Here is a 12,630-nt window from a genome sequence, read left to right on the forward strand (position 1 = left end):
GAGCTACCGTGACTTCGATCCACTCGGACACTAACTTCCCATCTTAGCCTCACCTCTCGAATTTTCCCTCCTTTTTGCTAATTTTCAAATTCGTGTAATCTATTTGATTCTCAGTGACAAATGAAATGGCCAAGGAGATCTTTAGTGAAGTATACTATTAAGTATACTTATTAGATTAGTAATTAATTAAGGTTTTGTGTTCGAATCCCGCTTGTGACACGGTTTTTTTATCTCAACCAAAACCTTAATTAATAGAAAAGAATTTATTTAGGTCAAGCGGACCACGAAACCTAATAAAATTTATTTATTTTACGGAAATATTTTGTAGGCACTTAATTAATGACAAAAGGTGCAATAAATATCAACGAAAATAAACGTTTATATTACTAAAAATCGTTTATATATTATTTATTACAATATTGTTTTATAAATTACTTCTATGTTTCATGATTCACAACTGCACCAAGCGACATATTCATCTTACAAACTTAATTTTTTATGTCGTGTGTTTACGAGGGTATTTCAACTACGAGGTTATATGAAGCCTAGAGGTNCCAAGGAGATCTTTAGTGAAGTATACTATTAAGTATACTTATTAGATTAGTAATTAATTAAGGTTTTGTGTTCGAATCCCGCTTGTGACACGGTTTTTTTATCTCAACCAAAACCTTAATTAATAGAAAAGAATTTATTTAGGTCAAGCGGACCACGAAACCTAATAAAATTTATTTATTTTACGGAAATATTTTGTAGGCACTTAATTAATGACAAAAGGTGCAATAAATATCAACGAAAATAAACGTTTATATTACTAAAAATCGTTTATATATTATTTATTTATTACAATATTGTTTTATAAATTACTTCTATGTTTCATGATTCACAACTGCACCAAGCGACATATTCATCTTACAAACTTAATTTTTTATGTCGTGTGTTTACGAGGGTATTTCAACTACGAGGTTATATGAAGCCTAGAGGTAAAGGTCCTGGGTTCGAATCCAGCAGCCCTGCGTTCGAACACGGGACCTCTTCCTTATAGTGAGCGCCGTGTCAACAGGACAAACTTATTTATATATTAATCCATTAGAGTTCGTGGTCCGATTGACCAAATAACTTCTTTCAATTAATTAATCTTTATGTAAGGTATTGGTTGAGATAAAAAAGTCAGTCACGAGCGGGATTCGAACCCACGACCTTCGGCTAAATACGCCGCTGTTCTACCACTTGAGCTATCGTGATTTCGATCCACTCGGACACCAACTTCCCATCTCGACCCACGTTTCGAATTTTCTCTCCTTTTTTGTCCGAGTGGATCGAAGTCATGTAAGGTATTGGTTGAGATTACATTTACATACCTTATTTACATACTTATTTAAGCCTAAAATGGATCAAAGATAACGTCCTTATAAACAGTCGATTGATATTCTACATATGAGATTCCGGTAAATTTGTAGTATCTAAAAAGTAAAGCCTAAACAAACCTTCATTTTTATCATTATATAATTGCTTTATAAAGCAATTCCTATTACGCTAATATCTAATACGATTGTAAAGCTATTAAATAAAACTCATACAAAAAGTATAAATCTTTAACTCTGGCGATGGAAGTAAGATACCTTTTTTCTAAATGAATAAATATAAGAAAACTAAGGTTAACTTTTTATATGTAAATTGTGTCGACTAAGAAAAATATAATTGCTTGTGTTATTCATTTTAAATTTTCAGATTTGCTTTACTTGAATGATTTTTAAACTTCTTGTTATTATGTTCATTGCATTCATTTATACCAAGTGAAACAGTACACTTTACTATAGGAATTAAGTTCTTATTTATTTTATTTTTATTTATTTATTTTTTTAACGAGGGTTCACAACAGCAGAGGTCATATAAACCCTCAGGGGGCCGGTGTTTGACTTGAAAAAATTTTGATCCAAATTTGGTGCCAGACGCCTTTTAGATCTTCGTTCTCCAATTTGTATCTTAAATTTTTATCTTTTTTTTTTTTTTTGAGGAAAATTGTGGATATCAAGTTCAATTTTTTAATACAATATAAAGTAAACGTGACGGTAATTCAAATAAAACGTCTATTCGAACTCATATTAAGTATCAATCCATCTGATAACATTCCTAGAAATATTTGCATGATAATTAAATCATAAAATATATATAATTTATTCGCTATTTATAATTGATTTTTTCACTTCGTTCACTTATTCATACCCGGCTGTGAAGTCCTCTCAACTGGCATATAAATAATGAAGAATTATGGTATGAATATCCATGGAAATAACGACCTTTCAAATCACTAATATATTATGTGTCGTTCCGAAAACTGCTATTTAATATACGAAAGATAATGTAAGTAGGAAACGCCGAGGCGTAGGCGCTATTTCACAATTAACATTAAAATACTTATCTCCTTGTCAATAGCCGTTATTACTCAATTTTAATATATAATTTTACCAGGGGAAACATTTTTTCTATTCTCGGTATCTACCCCCTAAATAATTCAAACAAAGGATCCCATCTGAATTGGATGTATTACACTTTCGTTTCACTGATTTACCGTGATTACGGTTGGTTCTGTTCAATATTAATTTTATTACATTATATTTATTTGATTGACCAAATTACTTCTTTCAATTAATTATTCTTTGTATGTAAGGTCTTGGTTGACATGAAAAAGCAAGTGTCACGAGCGGGATTCGAACCACGCCGCTGCTCTAACCACTTGAGTACCGTGACTTCGATCCACTCGGACACCAACTCCCATCTCAACCGACATGCGTGAGGAAATCAGAGGAAAGTTTTTTTTTTTTTGCTTTTTCCTTTGGAAATATTGCCATATAATATTTATTCATTTATTTAATTTTTTTCCTTCTCCCGGACGTTAAAAGGAAATGGTGATTGATTTAAGAAATTTATAAATTAAATCCAAGACCTTCATGTTGTTACTTGCCAACAGCGTTTCAAGATTTATTGGGCCCATTATACTGGGGTCCCTATACAGATCATCTAATAATTGTTTCCTCTGGTTATCGTACTCTGGGCATTCTAGTATTAGATTACTGGGATTTGATGGACTGTCGCATGTTGGACAGTTAGGGGAAGTGCTTATTCCAATTCTATGCCTATATATAACTCCCCCACAGGCCATGGTTAGTTTTGATTCTGAAAATAGTAGAGTAGAATTCCTTTTGCCTGCCTCCTTCCGAAAACCACGGCTATGCTTTAAGCTTTGGGAATAAAGCTCGATAGTAATCGCCAGCTGTTGCTGAGCTGTATTCTTTATCCCATAGATTGGAACACAATTTGTTGAAAAAAAATTTTCCGTCTGTATTAGGAATTTTCAACTGATGGGGTACACCACATACAGAGGCCTCCTTCGCCAACGCATCCACTGTTTTGTTATGAAGAATACCCGCATGACCTTTAATCCAGCATATTATCACAGTTTTTCCATCTTTTTTTAGCTCAAAGATCTTTCGGTAAACATCCGCTATGATATAATTATTAACTTTGCAGCTTGGGGTTACATTACTTACACTATCTACAGCGCTTCGACAGTCCGTTAATATGCAGAATTTAGTTTCATTCCTTTTTTTTATGTATTCAAGCGCTTTAGCTATGGCGGTTAATTCCGCAGTGTAGATAATGATTGAGTTTGGTAGAGCATACTGTTCTTTATGTTCACTTTTGTAATCGAAAATAGCGCAACCTGCCCTGCCATCCAAGAGCGATCCATCCGTAAAAATTTGCCGGTGGTCTGGATAGTTTTCAGCCATGTCTGCTATAAATTCCTTCTGTACTAAGTGTTGAGAGGACTTCGAGTAGTCTTTTAAAAACACTGTGTCAATGTTATTTGTCAAAGTCCTATAATCTAGCTGGTATAAAGGGTCAGCAAAGCTTTTATGTAGTGAGTATATGTACGGGATTGAATGTAGAAAGGCCGAAACTAATGTGGGGGTCTTTTTTTTATTCCAGTACTTGCAGGTTTGAACTTTTTCTGTGAGAGTAGTTATATTGTTAAAAACCGGGCTCTCCTGACTGAGTAGTTTAGTCAGAGGAAAGTTACTAAGCTATAAGAAGGGAGATTCTCCGTGTAAGGGCCGCCGGCCCAGTTTCAATGTTTGCGAACAGCTTAAGCCTGCAGAATCATGCATTTAAAAATTGGTTTACAATAACATGACGTCCGAAGCATAAAGAAATTTTAAAACTGTCACAAAGTTTATAAGTAACTTATTGTCAGAAAAAATGAAGGTTGTATCGACTGCGAAAAATGTAAGATCCGATTCCGTCTGTCGCGAAAGCTCAAATACAAAGAAAAAATTTCACTTTGTTTATTCCAATCTAAAACATAGTAAGCCAATTAAAGATAAAATATTTTCTAATAGCATCTTTCTTTATTTTCTAATAGCATTTTTTTAAACATTAACGGGTTGGGTGCCAAAGTACATAATTTTTCATTCTTAAATTTTTTGAGAGCTATGAAATTGTTTAATAATGTTGGAAACGTTCTTAATACCAGATTCATGTAATTTTCACAGTGAACGTTTTGGAGAATAAGATTTAAATTGGTCTTCTGCCGAAAGAGCTTCTAAGTTTGGCCGAGCTATCGGAGGTTCTCTTTAAGGCATCAAAAACTTTGTCAATATTTCGTTAAGATGTAACAGCTTTCAGCGGCGGTTCCGTTAAAGGGAAAATTCTGTATATCATGTTGTTCTAAAGATAAACATACAAACAAAATAGGCAGATAGTTTTGGGAATTTGTGAGGAAAAGGATTTGATCATATTAAATGTGCAGTTCCCAAAAGATCGCGAATCTTCTTCTAGTAGTTCTACCCCTCAATCAAGGAAAATCTGCTAGTACATTTATGGATCTAGGGCAGGGTCCAAAACAAAGAACTCAGAGCCCATGGAACCAGTATCTTTCAAGCCAAAATTTACTCAATTGAAAGATGTATTTAATTACACATGCAAAGACTAGGTCATGTCTTATAACAAGGCAGACATCATCATAGCGCTGAATAGAAAAATCAAACAGGTTACGTTCAAAACAGAAACCCCAAGACATGCAGGAGAAGAGGGAAACAAAGATGTTGATGTCCTTGCAAGGAAAGGGGCTTCTATACAGTAAGTAGTTTCTGAAACCTGAAATAAGTCATTACATTTATTTTTATTGCACTCTCAACACGACCAGCAAGAATGGACAAATACACAGAAGACAAACACTATGAGCCCTGAAGATGATCTCAATAAAGTTCGAAACGTTGGCACGATAAAGAAAATGTTTTTCTGAAACCTACATCACACCCGACCGCATCTCACGATATCTGAATAACTCCTGTACTATAAGAATCCTATCAAGGAGTACTTTATGAAATAAGACATGGGGAGAGATGTGAATCACTCGCAGATCGTAAATAACTTCCTAACAGGGTACTTGACGGGGCAAAGTGACAGAATGAACATTTGAGAAACATTCGCAAAATCCGTACGGTATATGCAGATTCTTCGAAAATGCAGAAGAAACCCAACGTACCTAATAATAATAAGTGCCATATTTTAGAGATGGATACTGGGGAAAAATTGCTTTGGAACGTAAAACGTAACCGTAAAAGAAATACAGTCATTAAGGCCATGCCTAATCAAATTTCTTGACGAATGGGACTCACCGGTGCAACTACAGATAGCGCTCTATGGGCGTAAAATACCAATTCCCCTGAATATGTACATAGATGTTTTTATAGTTGTATCGTTTCCGACAATTTTGATCTACATTCCTGGTTTGGGCTGACAGGCGGCCATTTTGCCATCCCAGCACTAAAACACGAAGAAAGCAGACCAAAATAACCGGAAACGACAACACTGCAATTTCATCATCTTGCAGATTCAAAGAATAAGTCCAACAACTATGTTCTTATGTATTTTTTTAAATTATTATTTAAACCTGCAACTTTAGTTAGTTTAGTTACAATAAGTAAATTTGGTAATTCACATATCATAATTAAATATGATGGGAAAAGCTGGTCGCACCCTCACATTGCTCACACACTGAGTTATTTATTATTCATAGTTCGTAAAAATGTCTCTGATCCAATAATTTAGCATTTGACTGTGCCATTATGTCCTATTTTTTTTAGACAATTTTTAATGCTTTCAATAGACAAAACCAGGGAGACTAGGCAAGTCGCGATGATCGGAGACGACGTCCATCATCCAGCAGACCTTTAAACGTTTTTCTATTAGTTCAGTTTTTTTATACAAAGAATAGGCGAATTGCCAATATTGATCAAACCCTACATCGGACTTTTTCAAATTGAAACTTTAAATTTGCTAATGAATAAAAGAAACCAAACCAGCGATATTAAGCTGACACAAATTTATGTAATTTAATTGGTAACTGGTGTATATATTAGAAATGTTGAGGGTTGGTTTGATTGTAAGCTTTTTAAAAGATCTTGTAAATATTGAGGTTTAATAAATTGAAACATATCGTTCGTTTGCCGTGTAAAACAAGTCAGTTAGGCAAGGCGGCGTCATTAGCTGATTAGTAGTAAGTTGTCTTGTTAGAGTGTAAGTTTTAGCGGCGGCGTTGTCTACCCTGATAATTCATGAGATCGTTGAAAATGGACGACTAAACTGGGAATTGCGAAATGTTTGGGTTTCCGTCGAGAGCAGCTGTCCTTCATTATCTTTATTTATGCTGCGTCAACGGCTTTGGTGACATATCGTGGGTTTGCCGGATTTAATGGCCGCCCGCGAGGGATTGGGTCCAAGCAGCATCTGGGTCACACTGCCATGGGTGAATTCCACCTTTTACCTCCGCTTTATTCTATTCATATCGGCTAGCATTCCTTGCATCTTATCCCTGCTACTACACCTTCAACTACACCGATACGTTCTTACAATTCACGACCCAAATAAGGCCGTAGAAAAACCGGTCGCAGTACGGTGTACAATAGGGATAGGAGTCCATTTTTAGTCTCGAATTGTTTTTCTTAATCAAATCCGTTAGCCATATGGATGCCGTTATCGTCTAATGAAAAGTTCGAACTATATACAGCATCATAATGACATGATTTCAAACGATTTTACATTATTGTTTTATATTTATATTATAATAATTATTATATTATTTATATCAATATATTGACTGGAAGTAGTAAGATTCAAAAATAATAATGTAAATTTGTTCCGCGAAGTTAGGTTCTAGAAGCTGTCAACAATTAGGTCATTTCAGCACCCAACGGATTGCTTTTTAATTCTAAACCCCACTCACTCTTAAATGCATTCCTTCCTACGCTTTATGATACCCAATGTGCATACTCAATATTCCACCATCGGCCCTCTCAAACTTGATATTCACGCTAATAAATACGTTTACTCTTAATATATACAAAAGGGAACATAAAACGGGATATCTAATAGAAATCAACCACCCTGGAAAGCCAAAGACAATTAATTTCAATTTTAGCATTGATAAAAGCTTTAAATTGAAGATAACCTCAAGCTCCCCAGTGAGGCTCCCCACATACAACATATCTGTAATCTGGGGGAGAATAAGCGAGGAAACTACGAGTCTACGCATAGCAAAGGGGAGAAAATGGCTGGAAGGGACTGATAAAGGGTGGAATTCTGGAACATACGAGGCTACCAGTGCAAGGTATGATCAAAAACAAACTCAAGGTTCTTGACGATGGGTCAGAGAAAAATAGGGTGATTGTTAATGGAAAAAAGGCAGTTCAACGACGTTTCTACATTCGGGTTAAACCCATATTCAGCGGCCCAGGAGCTAATTGAGTTTAAGACTAATTGAATATTTACAACGGAACTTGCAAAGCAGGAGGTGCGAAAGAACACAACGACTTGAAACGGTCTGAAAGTAATAACTTGAACCTGTAATGATCCTCAATTTTTTTCCGCTTTGAACATACAAGTCTGAAGCAAGTACTGACAAGACTTTCTTTAATAAAATAATTTTGTGTGGTGATTAGTGACCGTTAGTCGATGATTGTTCAGAAATCGTGAGATGCGGTCTGGTGCAATGTAGGTTTCAAAACAACAATTTCTTTATCGTGCCAACGTTTCGATCTTCATTGAGATCATTTTCAGGGCCTGGTATTTATAAACGCAGAAAACAAACACTTTGAATGAATAGAAATACTTTGATTGAATATTAAAAGAATATTTTTTGCATTGTATAAATTCACTTTTTTCCCCATCCTACATGTATTTGTTAAATTTAAACAATGTTTGTAAATCCTAGGCCCTGAAGATGATCTCAATAAAGATCGAAACGTTGCCACGATAAAGAAAATGTTTTTCTGAAACCTACATCACACCAGACCGTATCTCACGATTTCTGAATAATCATAAAATATTTTGCTGAATTCTATGACCGTTATATTACATGATCTATTCGGTAATTGCTGTTTTATACTGTTTTGTAGTGTCGAATTTTACAGAAGAGTGCTTGTACTACTAGTGGTACTGAGGACTCGACTCTGACTAGTCTATCATCTGTCCTGTATAACATGGGACCCAGCCTTAGGTATACATTGCAAAAATAATGGTATGAAAAGATACATTGAAAAAGAAAAGCTCTATATTCTATAAGGTATCAGACTTCAATTCTAAAGGCAGAGAATATCTTAGCAGAGACAGGATGGGGCGGTGCAAGGTTAGTTTTGACCGTTTTGTAATATTTGTAATTTAAGTGAACAAGACTTGCTCAAGATTGTGTTAACTAAGAAAAATATGACTAGGGTCGGACGTCCTTCTAGTTAGTATATACATTTAATTTCTTACTGGTAAGGTAGGTAAATGAAAAGAACAGTACATTGGAGTATTGTAACGTGATATTGGATGGCTATATGGACAGGTATGGACATTGGATCGTATGCTACCATTGAGGTATATAAGACAAAAACATTGTTGAAAATGTAAATATAAAACGCGTTTTTGGGTTGAATTGAATTGATTAGTAACGAGAAACCATTCTTACCAATTCTTATCCATATAAAAAGAAGTTGAGGCATCTTAAACTTTCTGATCTTATTAGGTTAATATTAAAAGTAACTGATTTAATTAAAAATCTTATAAGTTTTCCACGTTTTTCACTCTGAACCAAATAAAATCAAGAATATAATTCTATCAATATTTCGTTATGTAAAAGTACCAACCACTTCCAAGGAATATAGGGAGACGGGAAGAACGTGGTCAATCGGCAAATTACTATAAGCATATCTGTTATAAGCCGAACTAGGAAGCTCGTAACCCGACCTTCGAACCACATTTTCTTCAAATAATAAGTATCGTTATATAATACTCAGAGGAGTTTCACTTATACAGGCGTATATTTCACGCTTGCAGGGCATGCGAATATGCAAATCAGGGATAATATTCGGAGAGTGTGCAAGTTCGAACAGCTGCCGAAAGCGGTTCAGGATCTGGATATAGGGGAATATAAAATCTTTTTCGTTTTCCATTTTTGGCTCGCTAATTACTTCTCTCTCTCTCTCTCTCTCTGCATTTCTTTTTCATTGTCTCTCTTTGCCTCTGTCTGCCTGTCTGTAAAATAGTGCTTTAGTGAGTTTTTTCTGTTGTCACTGTTTTCATCAATTATTTTTCTTATGATTTCATCTTAACATGTCTTATTATGTGGTAATTCTTATTGAATAAATTATTTATGCCAATTTATCGAGGATGGTTTATCCTCTGTATTTGAAAAAAAAAATCATACTGCACATTCCTAAAGATTTATAATTTGTTGTTTGCTATGTAGATAGCGATTTTCAAAATGTTCTCTCTCTCTCTCTCTCTCTCTCTCTCTGCATTTCTCTTTCATTGCCTCTCTTTGCCTCTGTCTGCCTGTTTATAAAATAGTGCTTTAGTGAGTTTTTTCTGTTGTCATTGTTTTCATCAATTCTTTTTTTTATGATTTTATCTTAACTTGTCTTAACATGTGGTAATTCTTATTGAATGAATTATTTATGCCAATTTATCGAGGATGATTTATCCTCTGTATATGAAAAAATCTCTCTCTCCTCTCTTCTCTTCTCACACTCTCGAGTTTCACTCATTCCTCCATTCACTCTCTACTCAAAAACAAAATGAGCCACGTTACTTCTTTTGTAATGTCCTAAAAATTAAAAAAGCGTACTAATAATGAAGTAGATTATCGTGTAAAAATACGTTAACATAGTAGCTTTGAATTTGTTCAACTGCTTCGTGTAAAAGGATAAAGCTTTCAGATAACTTACAGCAGTGATTTTAAACCGTTCAAACCTCGCCCCTGAAGATAAATATAGAACCATATAGAGTCAAGGAAAACGGCTTGCATCTCGGCATGCAAGTTCAATGCCTCGGTAATATAGTTGTAGGACATCAGAAACGGCGCCGTCATACCTTCTCCCGTTAATTAAGTACTCCCACTATCCAAAATGGGGAGAAATATGTAGCCAAGTGGTCGCGATTTTTATAACGGCTTGTTCATTTACTATTTTATTACTTTCTACGGTTTATAAAAAGCGGACTGTTTTTCTTTTCGTTTTTCTGCATTTTAATTTTATTATTTTGGTCTGCCTATCTTTGCTGGTTTGTGCAAAAGAAATCTCACAATATTTCAAAACTGTTGCAAAATTCGCTTGAATGCAGTTGTAAATTCGCGTTGAAATGTGGCAATGCACTTTTGGGCGGTGAAGAATGAAGAAACCACAAAACGAAATATTTGAAAACTGTATCCTCTGGCAGATTACACAGCGATAATTTAATACTTTATTTTTTATTATTATCATTTTATAGTTATTTAAACAAGAAGTCAACTTACTTTGTTTTCCTTCTTATCGAACAACTTTCTTCATTTTTCTGTCTGATTCAATACCCCTATTATATATTCTAAAGGGTTCAATTCAAACATTCCTTCGAATATTTATGAAAGGTATTAGTCGAGANACATGGAGTCACTGATTTTAATTTCAAAAATTTTAGCGATACTAGTTCGGAAAATATATGACTCGTGTCGACTCTTTTTCCAATGAGCCTTGGGAACCGAGAAAAAAAATATATTTTAAGTAATTTACATAATTTATTAAAAATATGGTTTTCTGCCTTTATTGCGCATATATCAAGGTTATTATAAACTGCTCAAAGATGAATAGGGATATTGCCAATTTTGTAGTATTTACTTTTCCTAGTATTTTTATTTTATTTTTATTATAAATTGCAAGAAATTATTATGATTTATTAAAAGGTTTCAATTTCATAATTTTGTTTGTTGTATATTAATTGTACAATAATTGTAAACAGTTATAATTATACAATAATTTTTTAAACAGTTAATACCGTGTATAATGTCGTCCTTTAGCTAAAACCTCTGTTCACCTATGTGGAGTTTCAATCTTCATGGAGGTCATTAGACAGGTGAAGAAAGGAAAAGAATAATCGTTGGGTTCACCAAGTTTTCGGCAACTTATATTGCCATCATCAGGGCTTTCCCAAGAGTGCAGAAAACGATTAACATGGTAAAACTATTGTAAAAACGTCCTGAGTTTAAGGTTATGAAACACATGGCCAGCAAATTACATTAAACATAGTGAAAACCAGTCATCTCGCTAATAAAAATCCATAAGATTGTGGTTCAACAATTTTGTTCTGTCTAGCAATTTCTTGTAGGTAACATCTATGATCACAGAGTATTTTGACTAGAATTATAGCATTATATTATGACAGTGTTTGTCGCTCTCTCTCTCTCTCTCTCTCTCATTAATGTTAATCCTGTGTAGTTAATATAATCTTTATAAATAGCTTTAATTCTAGTCAAGTATCAAGATCATAAATGTTAGCTGTAAGAAATTGCTAGTCAGAACAAAATTGTTGGATCTTTAGTCATATGGATTTTTTATTAGCGAGATGTCTATTTTCACCATGTAAAATGTAATATGCTGGCCATGTGCTTCCTAACCTTAAACCCGAAACGCTGTTACAATAGTTTTTTATGGTAACCGTTTTCTGCACTCTTGGGAAAGCCCTGATGATGGCAATATAAGTTGCCGAAAGCTTGGTGAACCAACGATTAGTCTTTTCCTTTCTTCACCTGTCTAATGACCTCCATGAAGATTGAAACTCCACATAGATTATATGCAGGTCGATCAACAAACATCAAATCGCTTTTCACCTGTTAGGAATATTGTTAATATGTATTTAGAAATCGTGAGATGCGGTCTGGTGTGATGTAGGTTTCAGGAAAACATTTTCTTTATCGTGCCAACGTTTCAATCTTTATTCAGATCATCTTCAGGGCTCAAAGTGTTTGTTTTCTGTGTAATTGTGCCATTCTTGCGTGTCGTAGGGCACTCTGGAAACGTTGGCACGATAAAGAAAATGTTTTTCTGAAAGCTACATCACACCAGACCGCATCTCACGATTTCTAAATAAATATCGATTAACGGTCACTAATCACCACACATTGTTAATATGGTTGTCACTAATTCCATAAGGAATTTCACTCCATAGATATTGCAACTCTGCATTCAGTTGTTACAGGTCAACAGTCTGCGGGTTGGTGATCGAAAAGCCTTCTGTCCAACGCATCCCACATGTGCTCAATGGGATTGAAGTATGGAG

Source organism: Cimex lectularius, unplaced genomic scaffold, assembly GCF_000648675.2.
Source record: "Cimex lectularius strain Harlan isolate CLEC.00 unplaced genomic scaffold, Clec_2.1 scaffold134, whole genome shotgun sequence".
NCBI classification, from domain to species: Eukaryota; Metazoa; Arthropoda; class Insecta; order Hemiptera; family Cimicidae; genus Cimex; species Cimex lectularius.